At 43.5% G+C, this 17,351-nt stretch overlaps 1 protein-coding gene across 1 annotated transcript in view; it reads right to left on the reverse strand.

The window, feature by feature from the left end:
• TTBK1 (tau tubulin kinase 1) overlaps positions 1-17,351 on the reverse strand; it is a 116,981-nt gene that overhangs the window by 27,987 nt on the left and 71,643 nt on the right.

Genomic DNA, 17,351 nt, shown 5'->3' on the forward strand with positions numbered 1-17,351 from the left:
ACGGAGCCAAGAGGCCAAGATATAAAAGGATGGCTTTTGTATGCACATACGAGTGATGAATATTTGTTTGCTGAAGTAGGTCAAGCTACTTGTCCTGATGCTAATGATCTCTCTAATGGAGTGGCAAAGGCTCATTTCAAATTTGGATTCTAAGGAGAACAAGTGCTATGTACAATGGAAAGTAAAAACAAGACTATCTCTCAGGATGAAAACCCTGTTCTTGGACTCTTCTGCAGAACACCATTTGCCTAAGATTCTGATCCTCAAAGGGAATTTAATTTTACTAGTATTGATTTACATTGGCTTATCTCAGCTGAAGAATTTGAAAAAACCCTAACAAACATAACAGGACAAATAACTACAGCAACTAACTTTTCAGCCCATATCCCCTGATCACTTTTTATGGCAACAGCCTTCCATCAGTTGGTTTGGGTTTTTTTTGCTGCTGACTTTGGCTTGCAGTTGTGCAGCTAGACAGGGAACAAAACAAGGAAATTAACAAAAACTGAAAACAACTGTCCTTTTCCCTGTACAGACCTATGCAGCCACATAAACACTGGCACAAGGGAAAGGGCTGAAAGGGCTGGATGGGGTGGAGTAAGGGTAGGAGGGTACCTCTTCGAGAACTGACACTTCTATTCCCCTAACCTTGACCATGAAAGTGCAGCCCCCAATGCAAAATGACCACTTGGAACTTCTTTTGAGCTTTCTAGGTGTGTGGGGGTTTGCCAACTGATTTTGGGCATATTTACATTTATAATTGCAGTCATTATAAATGAAACATGGAAAATAAATGCAATATAAATGCAGTTTACAGAAGTTTTTTTAGAATTGCACTGCAACTAGTTTAAATATTAATTTATTATATTTCCATATACATAAAAAAGAGCTATTTTCACATTTTTTAAATTTGTCAACTGTCCCTCAGCAATATGTGGACTCCACAGTAATTATTAAAGCACTAGATGAAGATGTTGAAAAAAAATTGCAAATTTACTATTTTTAATGCTCTTAGCATACTACTTTAACACCAGGATTCCAGCCATTATCACCAATTAATTTGTTCAGAATTAAATTGTAAAAGACATATTTATCATGAAATAAGACTTTCCATAAAACCCAGGTGACAGCACCATTTCCAGTTATTCCAGTACAGAGCCCAAATTTGATGGTTTAACAGGATTGGTTTAGAAACCAGTACCCCACCTTACAGAGTCTGAACAGCAAAGAATTCAGTCTTTTACAATGTATTTCAGTGGTTTACCACACACCTATGTCTTTAAAATCAACATCTTGCTTCTAGTTTTACCTTTCCTACTTCATCTTCCGGCACTTAGATGAGTATCTTTGCCTGACAGATTAAAACTCCTCTTGCTGTCAGGCAGCTAGACCTAACAGCAATCACATCACTTTTTAGTTCTGTCTTTAATGACAGAGTGCATTTCTTTCAGCTCATTCTATAAGGCAGGTTTTACAGAATCAAACATTCTTGTATCGCTTCTCCTCTTTTATGTTTTTCTTTTACAGAAATTTCCTTAGAAGACTTGCATATAATGTTTAGTAGTGATCTCACCACTACAAAATATCCCCCCTCTGCTCACACTTCCATTTTCCTGCTGATACATCAAAGAAGAATGTATTTATCCTTGTTTGCTGTAGCAGCATAATGAGAACTTAGATGCAGCTAATTACTTCACCTAACTCCTACATCATTTTAGGAGCCAGCACCTCCCAGGCACAGTTTCTCCCATTCTGTATATGTGACCCATATTCTTTGTACTCAAAACATGATCTTGCCTCTAGGTGAATGTAATCATTACTTCAAATGGAAGCAATTTATCACGAAATCCAGATCCTTCTGCAGACCTGGCCTGCCAGTAGTATTTTATCAAAACACCCACCTTCTGTCACTGCAAACCTTCTCCTCAGTGATTTCTCTTTTCTTCTTGACAGCCATTAAAGGCAAGGAATAGTGCTGAGCTAAGGGCAGGAGGTCAGGAATCCTACTGAGAAACAGCCCTTCTTGTAAGAGATAACATATAAACATATTTTGTTTGGTTAGTTGGCTTTCAATTTACTAATAATTTTAACTGAAAGAAAGTCTTGAAGTCTGTATAAATCAACCATCTTTATCAATCAGACTTTTGAACTTAGAAGAGCAGTATCAAGTGTATGTGGCAAAAGCAGTTCTATATATAATCATGATGAGTACCATTAGATAGATTACTGACCTTTAAATTTTATGTATGGAGCTACTTATTGGCTAGTCATTGTTTTTTTCTGATCGAAAGGGTTAGAGTTGATGAACACCCAGTTATCCTGTTTGTTCCTTTTTCTCACTGGTGAAACTAAAACCTGCTTGATTTTCTTTAAAAATAGAACAGGAGTAATTTTCATTCCTAAAATTGACCATGAAAAGTGAACATCAGTGCCTTGGAGGCTATGAACAAAATTTTTAAGATTTTGAGTCTACTCCTTTCACAAATTCCATTTTCTCTGGAATCTGTTGTTCCATTAAAGTCTCTACTGAAGATGAAAAAAATAACATCAGAGAAGAGTCTACTTAAGGAAATTGTCCTTTCTTATCTTTGAGAAGACCAAAGCCTTGCTCTTTCTGGTATCTGTGCTTGAGAAGAGAACTGTTAAATAGGATTAGGCTACTGGTTAATTCAGCCCAAGTATTTCTGGCAATGCTGAGTTCCTTTCTTAGAAACAAAACTGAATAATGAAATGCAAATAAAAACTTTGGTTGAGCCGGAAATTTTCCTGTTCTCTCATGGTCTTGGGGCAAATCAAAAGAAATTGATGTCACTGATTCAAGAATGACTGTGGGAAGAGAGTGATCATACCTGTGCTGAATCTTCTCAAACAGCATGTATTGGCCCCTCTATCTCCACCCTTGCACCCCTTGAGATGCTCTGTCAGCATGCCAGCCTGTCTGAGCATGTCCTGCATCACGCAGACACAATGGGACAGGTGTCTATGAACTTCAGAAAGCATTGGCCACCCTGCCTGGGGCTGCATATGGAAGGGTGACTCTGATATTAAGGAAGTCTTAGGTAGGGCAGATACATCTGCAGAAATTAGTACTTGGAAGGAACTGTTTATTGCAAGCCCACTGGAAACACCCTACCTATGCAGTAATATCTCCATATCACAACTTTCTTTGAACACCCATATTTATCTCAACACATTTTCTCATCTGCCTGAGCTTTCTACATCTTTTGTCTGTATACTGTGCTCATATATTTTCTACACAGTATTTTACTTTGCACTTGCATTTTCCTAAAGCCCTGAGCACCAGCAGTAATCCCTTCTTCTTCAATCTTAACATCCATACTGCCTCTTTTCCCAAAAGATCAGACCAAAGGCTCATGTCAATAGAAGACAGTTACTACAATCACTTAATTACAGGTGGTCTTCATACAGTCTGGTGTTTTACACTGCAGCTCTACTGAGGAGGGCAATATATTTCTGCAAGCACAAAAAATAAGGATACTTAAGACAATTTAAAATAACTTTGATCTCCCTTTTCCTCTGAGATTCAAGTCAGTTTTAGGCAAGGACTCCAGAGGCTCTGTATACCAAGAGCTGAGGCCACTTTATTTCTCAAGTGAGATCTGTTATCACAGGCATTTGCAAGCAAGGCCAAGAAGCAGGAATGCTCTGCCATTGAAAACCTGCAGGTGCCAAAATTTCTGGTATTTAGAAACAGCATAATATACAGCTGGATCAGTAAGAAAATCCTTGCTAACCAACTCTTGACAGTCAGTGCCTCTGGGGGAAGACAAGAAAATTTGGAACTGCTTAGGAGTGGAGAGCAGACAAACAGTTCCACTGCCATGTAACAGAGGCAAAGCCAAAGAGACAAAAATGTGTGGTGACTGTATGGAAACCAAAAGTCAACAAAACCGAGGTGATTTTCCAAAGCCAAACAACAAAGAGATACATGATTGTAACTCCACAAGAGGGACAAACCTGAGGTCCTGCCTCAGGTGAGCTTTCAGTGGGAGTCTGCCTAAATCTAGATGGAGTAGAACTGCTTACAGATTCAGCGCAGTGTTACGATACCAACAAAGATGCTTGAACCAATTTGCCGAGGAAGGTAATGCTCTCTCCAGTCCATTCATAATTTGACAACGTTTCTTGACTGCATGTATTCAGTGACCCAGCCCTGCACTTCCTACCCCAAGGTTGCAGGGTGTGTGAGCAAGTTTTTCAGATGAGCCCTGGCATCCACCTCTTTCACACATCACACATTCACCTTCTGCGTTCTCATCTTCGGCTTTGCTGCCACCCCTTGCCCAGGCTGCTGGGAGGTTTAGAAAGGCAGATGTTTTCAGTCTCTGTGGGGTCTTGTTGCAGGGCCTTTGGAAGTTACAGTACCTTAGGCCAGTGTTGTCTGGGATTCAATATTGCCTTAAGTGGTGACACATTGTGGGCAGGTGGGATCTATTATTGCATTATGGAGGCTGCTGCTTCCCTGAACAGGCTATGTTTTGTGTGTGAAGCGGGCCCACACCTGCTGGAGCTGGGACCTGGAAATGCGAAGGACGGAAGGCATGAGTCTGTGGTTTCCTGCCGTGAGGGGCATGTGCCTGCGGTGGGGCATGCGCACGGGGCTGCTCTCCGCTGAACGGCTGCGCTGTATGAAAGTGCCACCAACGTGAGGGTAGTGTTCTGTCTCCAGGGTTGAGGAGGAGAAAACGGAGGACGCCAGTCTTCTTAGGGGGCTGTATCTCGGGAGGGAGTGCTGAGAAGGCCTGTCCTCCTCCAACTGAAAAAGACCAAGAAGAGTGGAGGAAAAGGTGTCAGGCAAAGACTTCACTCGCCCCTGGTTTGTGATGCGCATGCTGCGGATATCTTCGCCGGTGGATGAAAAATGCTTTTGCACTACACAGGGCCTTATTTACTGCTCTGTGTCTATCAATTCCCAGGGATGCTATGGGCACCATGGAAGCTGACCATTACAGGGGGCGTGCCATGCTCTCCCCAGCCACACACAGATATGAGCGACACCAGCAATGTCGGGCTCTGCTACGTCAGTCCCCTCCTCTAGCTCTTCAGGCCACACGCCTCACCTCTTTTTTTCATTGGCATTGCTCATCTTGGCATGTCATTAAACTATTCATACATTTTGCATATAGGTAACAGTCAAACTCTGAACACATTTGGAAACCATGTGCATGAGAAAAGATGAAACACCTGGTGCTAAATTGATTATGTGTATTTAAAAGTGAGGGATTCTCAGGGGCTCTTTTCAATGAGTCTCGTTATAACTCGCTCCAGAGATTTGCAAAGGCAACTTTGGGGGCTGTTAGTAGACTTTTCTTTACTAGCACTTACAGTCCTGGCCTCTTGATACACTTTTATATTGAGAACCTGCAGGGGGAGTGTTAATACTTCCAGTTTTGGTAAGCAGAGGACAGACAGGAGCTGGAAAGACAGGCAGAGTATAGTTTTCCTTTCAGCGAGAAATTCAAAATACAGAGCCACGGAAGAACATGAGGAGAAGATGCACTTTTAGGTCCCTTTTCTGCTTCTGTGATCCCGGGATAGCCAGGAGAGGGAGGAAGCAAATGCACTGAGGACAGCTTGTGTCAGGTTGAGATCACAGTCCCTACCTTCCTTTTACACACTGAGAGAGGTATTATGGGAATGACTTCAGGTTCTTCACCTTGCAAATGCTAAGCACTTTCTCATCTTTCTACCTCTGTTATGAAACTAGCACTTTCACAGGGGTCAGCAACCTCAATGACCAAAACCAGACTAATTTTCCAGGATCACATTTCTCCTTTCAAATCCATTCCCTTCCTTGCACTGCATTCTTTTTCAGGAAGTCTCTGCAGGTTTCAAAATGTATTTGGGAAATGTGAAAATGCAATATTGTATTTTCTTTAAGCCAAAACTGCTCTCCTTACTTTACTGGAGATGTTGCCCTTGCACTAGAAAAAAAGCTGAATGTTATCCGGTCTTATCTCTTTCCTGTCACCTTCAATAATTTTGCAGAGCTTTGAGGCAGATATCGTAATAAGCACCTGAGAGCTACTCAGTTCATGGTGGGCATTAAATGTGAAAAGCAATTATTCACAGTCCTAAATGTAGTGCATGTCACTGTACATATCAGAGTCTCAGATAATAATAATGTAATGTCATACAGAGTACTTGACACAAAATCTAGACAGCAGCATTGATTTCTTATAAAGACAACTATCTCTTCTTTGCATAGATGGTGCAGAAATTCAGCCCTGAATTTCTAGTATGTAGGTGTACTTTATGCAAGCTGCACAACTAAGCATACTGGAATTTGTATTCTTAATGTTTGCTCCATGTTTGAGTTCATTATATTGTATGATTTCCAGGGTATATATATCATCCCAATATGGCAAAGACTTCTCAGATCAAAAGCTAGAAATCCTTTAGAGCACAGGACCAAGGACCTTGCCCAGGCCATGAAAGAGCAAATTTTAACTCCCCACCAGCAAATACACTTCAGTTTTCTTGCCTCTGGGCTGAAGCTGAGGTTAGAGACATGCCACTTTTTTAATTGATGCTCTAATGCTTCAGTTACATAGTCAATGCTGAAAGTGCTGCTCCCTTTTATCCCCATGCAGCAATCAGGCTGGACCACCTTGCACCAGGCCCATTCTGCTCTGTTTAGACAGGTGCAGTATGACACCTCACATGTGAAGTCCCAGAAAAATGTGATGTTAATAGCTCAATATATTTTAGAGATATAAAATGTAATGAGGAATTTCTGCTGAGCTTAAGGTTTTGATTGCTATTACCTGTAGATAGATGGATAGATATATAGATAAGACAGACAGATAAAGAGCATAGGTGAACATTACTTCTACTGTCACCCTTTTGCTGATCCGTTATTCCTAACACATGGACAGATAGAGACCATGAATCTAGAGAGTATGAGGCCAACTCTACATTCATGGTTCTCCATCAGATGACAAGCTCCTCTTCTCATGAAGGGAAGCTGGAGCAGTTGAACGTCAAAGAATCACATCATCTACAACAGGCATCAAATGCAGCTGAATAGGAATTACACTAAGCGAGAAGCAATGAGTCTTTCCCTCTTCTGCAAATGCCCATTTCTCACAGAGAGATCCGTCAGGTCCTCTTACAGCAGCCCATAGACAATGCTGTAGAAGGGAAAGGAAACCAAGACACATAGTATCTTTTCATATCTCATTTTTCCTTCCATCTTCTTCCTTCAACCTACCTCTTCTGCCCAGGGTTTTAAGCCTGAGAGCCTGAGAGCTTGCTTCTACCCATTGCTTGATTATTTCAGCCCAGCTTTTTTTTCTTTCTGCCTCAGAGCCAGTGAAGTTGTAGTTTATTTCCTCTTCTCCTGCTGTCTATAGGCCTCCCTGTGAGTGACAAGGATTTACCTCATCACTCCTCCAGGGTCTGAGGCCACAGAGGCCACTGGACTTCAAAAAAATAGAGAGAGAAACCTAGAGAAAGTCCTGCTTGCTTTCAGTCCTCCAGGTAACTGACCTGTAGCAGCCCCAGGGTTCTACACAAGATGAACCAGAGAGGCAGTAAAGATCACTCTAAATGCTGGAGCCCTGTCCTTATTGTGAGGCAGCCCTCTCCAGTGTCTCTGTGTCGCTTTCTGAGGACTAGTCATCCCCAACTCAAAGCAGAGGAGGAAGAGAACAGCACCATCCTCTGCCTGGCCGGGCAATGTGCCTATCAGAATTACCAACCCAGGCCTTCATGCTCAGCATCCATGTGTGATCTCTCAGCAAAGACACCAGCAGTGGGCTATACCTGGAAAGGACTCAAAAGCTCTACAGCTCTTGCCTTCTCAAGCTTGAGACATGGACAACTTTAAGCAAGTCTGCTTGTGGCATTCTCCTGGCTGCGTAAGGCTGGCTGTGGGGAAAAAAGAGGCCTAAGACAGCATCAAGTGTGATGTTTTTGAAGAGTGATTCTACTTACACAGCTGAGTTGGCAAGGAAATACACCAGTGCCTCTTCACATTGGGATGTTTTCTAAAGGATGAACTCAGCTCTGGGAGACAGGATTGTAACAGACAAAAGCAAAATGCACTCTGAACTCTGCAGAGTATATCCAAGAATAGGTAAAGAAGGTAATATCATCTCCCACTTTCACTTTTCATGTGCTTTTTTACACACAACATCATTTTGACAGGCATGTTTTACCAAGGTAAATCTCAAAACATTTTGTACAATGCCAACTGCACTAGCAGGAAGGGAGATTGGAAGTCAAGAAATACCTAGGAGCACTCACCTACAGTCAGAATTAATTTCTAAAACTTAAAAATGCATGAACATTTGCAATTCTTTTCAATGCAGAAGACAGCAGTAAATTGCCATCTCTGCAAAGAATCAGTGAATTTACTGATACAGGGACCCCTCAAGAAAATGGATTTTATCCCTTCTCCATAAAATCATATAATTTTTACTAATTTTTAATCAGACCTGTACTAACTTTGTATTTTATATTAATTTTTGATTTTAGCTTGTAGCCTAGTTTGTCAGTTATCTTAACCACGCATAGATTTAGACAAAGGGGAATTTAACCCTGTAGCCCTAAGATGAACTTTAAGAAACAAACCAAAACCGCTGTTTAGATTAGAGGGTGAGCTGTAAGAAATAAATCGGAAAACCTGTCTAGATGAGAGGCCCGAAGCTGTAACATTGTTTAGTTAAAAGGAAATATAGAGCTGTTAAGAGTCATTCAAAACATACTTCTTAACTTTAGGGAGGGGTTTTCAGTTGTAACGAAGTGTATAAACCTCAAAACACGAGAGTCTCGTTGAACATGTCTTTGGTGGAGTTATCCCCCATGTTCCCACCACTGAATAAAAGGAAGGGTTTTTTTCTATTCTACTGGATTTGACTGTTTCTTAATTCATTACTCAGCATATTTAAAAATTGGAGAGATTTTTAAAATAGATTATAAGGTGTGGTTTAAATTACTTCCAACAATAAGCGCAACCCTGCACCAGGAATAATACGTAAGCAGAGGTGCAGGTTCAATCTTTATTTGAGTAATTTTCAATGTGTTTCTGTAGCTTTATCTGCACATTAGTGCATAAAAATAAGCAGAGGCTTATTAGTACATCGCTGAAATGCATACAATAAAGCAAACCCCAAGAGCTCTGTTAAACAGATGCACTGAGTACTGTGCAGAGAGAAGGGCTTGAACAGGACATGCTTTCATGACAGACTGTTACAGTTTCAAAATCTTTCATGGAATCTTTTTATTTTCTATCCCTTACCAACACAGTGGTTTGGGAGTTGGAGGCCAGGATGAGATGGCTTTTTGAAGTCCAGCCCCCCAGTAAGTGCTCCCAAAGCCAGCTGTCTAAAGCCTAACCAGAGGGATGGCTGATAGCTTTGCATTGTAATGTGATGGTGGGGGAGAGGACTGGGGAAGGTGGGAAGAGAGAGAGGTTTCCTGGGTTTTGCTACACTTCTCTCCTCCATCTGCTTCGGTGCCAGTGGCCGCTTGCTGGGCTGGTGGAAGCACTGGGAGGGGGTTCCTGGCTTGGCCCCCAACTCTGCGCTTCCTGTGCTGTTCTTTCGAGGGAACAACCACCACTGCCTGGATTCACTGCAGGGGCCGGCCATCTGCAGAGATGTTGCTGACCACCCCCAACAATGCTTTTGGACAGAGTTTCAGAGCCAGCGCCTCTCCTGGCGTGGCATAGTCTTCTGCTGGCTGTGAATATAACTGCACCAAAGGGGAAGAGATAGGACTTGATTTGTTTGAAAGTTTTGGTTATGATGTTGCTGTTTGTTCTGTTCTGTTTTTTGGTTATAGATATGTATACTTGTAGTAAAGAACTGTTATTCTTTTCCTTGACTTTTTCTTATTAAAGTCTCTTAATTTCAAAGGTTGTGGTGGTTTTGGGGAGAGGCCCCCTTCCTAGTCCAGAGGGTGACTCACTTCCCTTGATAGAACCCTTGGTTTCTTTTAAACTGAGACACAGATCTGTTCTTCCTTTATACCAGTACTTCCCATGAGATCTATGCTTCACTGTAGCCATCTTTTTGTTATCTGAAACTAGGAGTTATCTAATATGTGAGAATATTTGGGTCAGAAATTCCTCCAGACTATTCAGAGCCCCTTCTGCACTTGACTTTCCTTGCAGCATCTGATCATATTGTGCTTCCTTTTACACCCACAGAGTTTCACGAGGACAGCACCATCTCTCACATAGACAAAGTGATGAAATATAGGCTAGATAAGTAGACAGTGAGTCAGACTGAAAACTAGCTGAGCTCCTGGCTTCCAAGTGTTTAGAGAAAAAAAGGTCCAGCTGGAGGCCAGTCACTAGTGGAGTAGCCAGAGGCTGAATATGCAGCCACCACTACTTAACAACTTCCTGAATAACCTGGATGATGGGACAGAGTACACCTCCAGCAGATTCACAGATGATACAATATTGGGAGGAGTGGCTGACACATCAGAAGGTTGTACTGACATTCAGAGGTGCCTGGATAGGCTGGTGAAATGGGCAAAAAGAAATTTCACTAAGTTTAACAAAGGGAATTGCAAAGTCTTGCATGTGAGGAGGAACAGAACATGATGGGGTGGCCACCTGTTTGGAAAGCAGCTTGACAGAAGTACCTGGAAGTCCTAATGGACTCTAAGATGTACACAAGCCAGCAAGGTGCCTTTGTGGCAAAAAAGTTCAAAAGTGAGATGGTCCTTCCCCTCTACTGATCACCTAGAGTGCTGTGTTCCAGTTCTGAGGTCCCCAGTACAAGAGAAACATGTACATACTGAAGACAGTCCAGAAGAGGGTCACAAAGATGATGAAGGGACTGGGAGACCTTTCATTTGAGGAAAGGCTTGAGAGATGGGACCGTTTAGTCTGGAGAAGAGAAGGTTCAGGAGAGTTCTTACCAACATTTATAAATATCTCATGGGGAAAAGAAGATGGATTCAGACTCTTCTTAGTGCTGTCCAGTGAAAGAATAAGAAGAAATGGACAGAAATTAAAATACAGGAAATTCGATTTAAATGTAAGAAAAAGTTTTTTATCACAACAGTGACTGAACACTGGAACAGGTTGCCCAGATAAGTTATAGAGTCTCCATCCTCTGATTGGATAACATCCTGAGCAACCTGCTCTAGGTGATCCATCCTGGAGCACAGGGTGAGATTAGATGATCTCTAGAGGTCCCTTCCAATCTCAGGCATGTTGTGATCCTATGATAATCCAGAAGTCACTGTCTTTTTGCCAGCAATGAGTCACATATTGGACCCAGATAATGGAGAAGCAGAAAAAAGCATTAGAGCATGGACTACACTATTGCTCTCAGTACTCTACTGATACCAGTGGAAAATCACCAGGTTTTGGGACACCAGAATGAGGTCACAAACTGGTGTACAACAAAGCCTATGACTTCAGTCATGGTAGTTCTGCATTTAGTGAAATTTTAACCTATCTTAAAGGCTCAGATCACATTCAAAGATAAGAAAGATGTACTCACATGCACAACACACATACACACAGAGTCTAATCCCAATTTCAATCAAACAGGGAAGCCCAAGCCTGAACTACAGGAAACATGTATCATTGCTAACAAGGTTGTCAGTATTTTCACTAGTCAAGTCCTTGGTCAACTTCTTGTTAGTGTCCCAGCCAACTGTCCCTTCTTATTTGCTGTACCTAAGGAGAAGAGGCTTCTGCTTTCCTTTAGGCACCAAGTCATTTTTTCTTTGAGAGTTAGTAGCTGGTTTTGTGACAGCAAATGCAAAAATATGAATACCACTGGAAAGCTGTGTGTATAGAGGTAATGGAAGGATCCAGACATCAAAGAAAGAACAACTAAATTCCAGTCAGCCAACGAAGTCCAGTGTTGGTCTGTATGCACAAAGCTAGGATGAGGAGTAAATAGAGGGCACTTGAGAACATAGGAACAAAAAAATCCAGTCGGAGAAAAAAGCCTTTCTAATATAGTAGCAGTAATCACCCAAAATTCGACTGATTTACCTTTCTTGCCTGCTTGTTAAGTATCACTGTGCAGTGATAAGCAACCTTTGTACTACATCATACCCAACTCCCCCAGTCATTTCACACAGGGGTGTACATTGTATGGCCAAGAAGGCATCTCTGGCCTTCTTTAGCCACAATAAATGTCAGTGAAGTGTCCTTGATGTTTTTTTACAGCTGATTCTTATCAGCTGGCTCTTATAATCATTGTATCTTGCAAATCTTGCACTGACCAACCCAGTAAGTGTACAGACAGAGAAATTCAGACACAGACCTTTCCAACTCTGCCAATCTTGCCTTATGTAATCTCTAGATATCAGGGGCATTCAACATGTTGGCTTTATACAGCAAACACCTCCACCTAGGAACTTTGCAACTGGATGCAGTCTCTGTGAGAAGCATTTTTTGCTTCTATTCCATGCTCAGCAGGACAGTCCCACTAGTGCCTGCTGTCAGCATTTCTACCCTTCCTATAAGTGCTGTAGCCTGATACAACCTTTGCAAGAAACACCTCGCGTGGCAGGCAAGGATTTGCTTTGATTTGTTTTAAGTAGATTCTTGCACCACGCATGTTTTGCTGCCAAAACTAAGAGTCTTTTTTCCCTTGTACCCCTCAAGGATCCAGAGAAGAGAAGACTCTGGGTAAGATCTGAATGGAAGGATGTTCTTTTAACATGATCTAATCCTGTGACTTCTCTGGGGACACCCCCTTGTCGCGGGGGAGAAGCTTGCCTGCCCTCATGAGGTTGAGAGCTATGCTGGAGGTGGTTTGTGCCGCCGGTAGGGTCTCCCATGCCAGACAGGTCTCAGCTGAAGGGTCAGACAGTGTGTCCACGGGCAGGATGGGCTCGCTAGCCGTCTGGCAATCATCCTAGGAGAAGGACAACTCCAACCCCAAACCCGGGCAGATGGCACTCGTTTAGCCCTGTAAGGCCATCCACCTAAGAGAAGGATACTCTAACCAAACCTACGTCCTGAGGTATTCGCTGTCACCGTCCAAGCTCGCTAGGCCGTGGCAGATGAACCTTAGGAGTAAAGGGTGGGGCCAGTTCTGCGCACGCTGTGCCTCACCTAAAAAATCCATTGCGCAGGCTTGAAGGGTTCACCCACATTGCAAAGCCCTGTTGCGACAGGTGAGGGTCGAAAACGGCAGGTGATAGGAAGCAGCTGGAAGCCGCAGACCCAACCCTGCATGCAGGCGGTTCAGGATATGGGTCATTAGAGACTTGACCCCGGAGATGACAGTCTCTTGTGGCAGCATCCTGAATGACCAAGCAGCCTTTTCTAGGGACAGCACTGCTTGCTCCACACGGAGAGGGGCCTAGCAAAGGTGGCCTAAACAAAGCTCATCTCCACACCCGGTTGGATAACCGTGGCCAACCGGCATCTTCTATGTGGTCAAACAAAAACAAAGAGATTTCAAAGGCATACACCTGCCTGCAAAGGTGTGCTCAAACTAACACTCTCATGTTGGAACATCAGAACCATGCTTGATACTGGGGATAGTGGACGTCCTGAGCGTCGTTCTGCTCTAATTGCCCACGAACTGTCACAGCTCAACATTGACATTGCTGCTCTCAGTGAAGTTCGTCTTCATGAGGAAGGTAGCCTTAAAGAACATGGTGCTGGCTACACACTCTATTGGTCAGGCAAACCCAAAACCGAAAGACACCTTTCAGGAGTTGGCTTCATGATTAAAAATTCCATTGCCTCCAAACTTGAAAATCTGCCGACAGGTCATTTCGATTGCATTATGTCCTTACACCTCCCTCTACACAACAAGCAACATGTTGTTCTTTTTAGCGTATATGCCCCAACTCTCCAAGCTGACCCAGCGGAAAAAGACAAATTCTACACAGACCTGCGCCGCCTGACCCAAAATGTTCCTGCAGATGATAAGATCATAATCCTTGGTGACTTCAACACCAGAGTAGGTAAGAATTCTGAAGCCTGGAAAAGAGTCCTGGGCAAGCATGGCGTTGGAAACTGCAACGACAATGGACGCCTCCTGCTAGAGTTTTGCGCAGAATGGCAGCTCACCATCACCAACACTATCTTTCAACAGAAAGACAGCCTGAAGACAACCTGGATGCATCCTCGATCCAAGCACTGGCACCTCATTGACTATATCTTAGTACAACAGAGAAATGTCAGTGATGTCCGTCATACTCGAGTGATGCCGAGTGCAGAATGTCAAACAGACCACCGCCTTGTGCGCTGCAAACTTAACCTCCACTTCAAGCCCAAACCTAAGAGAGGCGGCATTCCAAGGAGGAGGCTCCAAGTCAGCAATCTTCAGACAGCCACAGTGAGAGACAGCTTCCAGGGAAACCTTCAAACTAGACTTAAAGATAATCCCATAGATCCCTCTCCTGAAGCGCTTTGGCAACATATTAAAAGTTGCATCCTGCAGTCCTCTGAAGAGTCCCTAGGGTTCTCCTCCAAGAAAAACAAAGACTGGTTTGATGAGAACAATCAAGAGATCCAGGAATTGCTGAAGAAGAAGAGAACTGCTCACCAAGCACACCTTGCTCAGCCATCTTGCCATATAAAAAAAGCCGCCTTTCGTCTTGCATGCAGTAAGCTCCAACAGAAACTTCAAGACATCCAGAACAAATGGTGGCTCGACCCAGCAGAAAAGACACAACTATGTGCAGATTTGGGTGGCCAAAGAGGATTCTATGAGGCCCTGAAAGCAGTGTATGGACCCCCACACCAGGTTCAAAGCCCCCTATTCAGTGCAGATTGGTCAACTGCTTCTAACAGATAAAACCTCCATCCTGAACCGATGGTCTGAGCACTTTCAGACTCTCTTCAGTGCCAACCGTGTAGTCCAAGGCTCAGCAATTCAGCACATTACACAACAACCAGTGAAACATGAATTGGATGCAGTCCCTACTATGGGAGACATACTCAAGGCCACACAACAGGTGAAAACTGGCAAGGCAGCTGGGGTTGATGGAATTCCACCTGAAATCTGGAAGCATGGAGGTCAAGCACTCCATGCCAAATTTCACGAGCTTGTTGTGTGTTGCTGGGAACAAGGGGAACTACCACCAGATCTCCATGATGCAGTCATTATCACCCTGTACAAGAAGAAAGGAGAAAAATCAGTCTGCTCAAATTACTGAGGTATTACTTTGCTCTCCATTGCTGGTAAAATCCTTGCAAGAATACTTCTGAACAGATTAGTACCCACTATTGCAGAAGATCTTCTACCTGAAAGCCAGTGTGGTTTCAGAGCCAATAGGAGCACCACAGACATGGTGTTTGTTCTCAGACAACTGCAAGAGAAGTGTAGGGAACAGAACAAAGGTCTCTATGTAACCTTTGTTGACCTCACCAAAGCTTTCGACACTGTGAGCAGAAAAGGCCTGTGGCAGATCCTGGAACGTTTAGGATGTCCCCCGAAGTTCCTCAAAATGATCATCCTGCTACATGAGGATCAGCGTGGACAAGTCAGATATGGCCATGCACTCTCTAAGCCCTTTCCAATAACCAATGGTGTGAAACAAGGTTGCGTTCTTGCACCAACTCTATTCACAATCTTCTTCAGCACGATGCTCCAAAGAGCCACAGCAGACCTCGATGAAGAAAAAAGCATCTACATCCGATATCGTACCGATGGAAGCCTCTTCAACCTAAGGTGACTGAAGGCCCACACCAAGACCCTGAATCACCTTGTCCGTGAGCTGCTTTTTGCTGATGATGCCGCCCTCGTTGCTCACACAGAAGCAGCTCTGCAGCGCTTAACATCCTGCTTTGCAGAGGCTGCTGAGCTTTTTGGGCTGGAAGTCAGCCTGAAGAAGATGGAATTTCTCTACCAACCTGCACCTCAAGAAGTCTTCCATCATCCTCACATCACCATAGGCAATTCAGAGCTTAAGTCAGTCCAGCAGTTCACCTATCTGGGAAGTATCATTTCCTCAGACAGTAAGATCGACAAAGAGATAGACAACAGGCTAGCAAAGGCATACAAAGCCTTCGGAAAACTCCATAAAAGAGTCTGCTCCAATAAACACCTGAAGAAAAGTACAAAGATTAGTGTCTACAGAGCCATTGTACTGTCTACTCTTTTATATGGGTCTGAATCCTGGGTCATCTACCACCACCACCTGCGGCTTCTCGAACGCTTCCATCAGCGCTGCCTCCGTTCAATCCTAAACATCCACTGGTCTGATTACGTGACCAATGTGTCTGTTCTTGAACAGGCAGGGGTCAGCAGTATCGAGGCCATGCTGATGAGAACGCAGCTGTGCTGGGCAGGGCACGTCTCCAGGATGGAGGATCACCGCCTTCCGAAGATTGTGCTCTATGGTGAACTCGCCACCGGCTGCCGCAAGAGAGGAGCCCCGAAGAAGAGATACAAGGACTCCCTGAAACAACACCTCAGCCTTGGCCATATTGACTGCCACCAATGGTCCACTCTGGCCTCCAATCGGGATTTATGGAGACACACCATTCACGACGCTGCTACTTCCTTTGAGAATGCACAGAGAGTCAGTCTTGAGGAGAAAAGACAACGCAGACAGAACCTTTTCTTGCCAATGTCACCTAGGGAGACGTTCCGCTGTGCCTTTTGTGACCGGACCTGCCTATCCCGTATTGGCCTTTTTAGCCACCAGCACGCTTGCAGCAAGCGTGGGTAGTGCCCTTCTCAAATCTTCGTTTGCGAAGCCTAGCCATGATGATGATGAATCCTGTGAACACTGCCTTGGAGAATAAGCTCAAGAGGGAATGGGAGATGGAGGTATCATCTTCCAGAGAGGAACAAGCAGAATGCAAAAATGTCCATCATAGTAGGGTATTACTGTGTACATGCCTCAAAACTCTCCTGCTCTTTGCTGTGCATATGGATCCCATGTGCACGAGAGATCTTCATTAACATAAAAATACAGAAAGCTCTCAGGAGAGTAATTAGATTGTCTCTTGCACTGAACACTCTTCTGAGAAATGAAGATTAGATATGACAGAGAAACACTGAGCCTAACAGTGTATCATATTTTTCCAGGTAATCTAATGAATTACCTTCCACCAAAGACCAAACTTCTTTATAACACCAGAGGACCACAGGAGAAAAGCAAAACAGAAAGAAAAAAAGCCCTCTACAAGTATCTGGAAAAAACACAGTAGGTAAAGAACATTTCTGTAACTAAATGCATAGTAACAACAATGCCTCTCACTGAAGTAAGGCTGATGGGATGTGTGTGCTAGTTATTCTGAGTTTTATATTAGGTATTTAAAGCAAGTTTAATTTCAGGGAGTTATTTTATGATTTGCATTGCTGCAGGCCTGTGCAGTGCTGATATATAAGTAGAGCAATGGGCATTTTCTTGCCCTATTCTGCTGTTGCTGCTGA

Source organism: Pithys albifrons, chromosome 2 (assembly GCF_047495875.1).
Source record: "Pithys albifrons albifrons isolate INPA30051 chromosome 2, PitAlb_v1, whole genome shotgun sequence".
In the NCBI taxonomy this organism is placed as follows: Eukaryota; Metazoa; Chordata; class Aves; order Passeriformes; family Thamnophilidae; genus Pithys; species Pithys albifrons.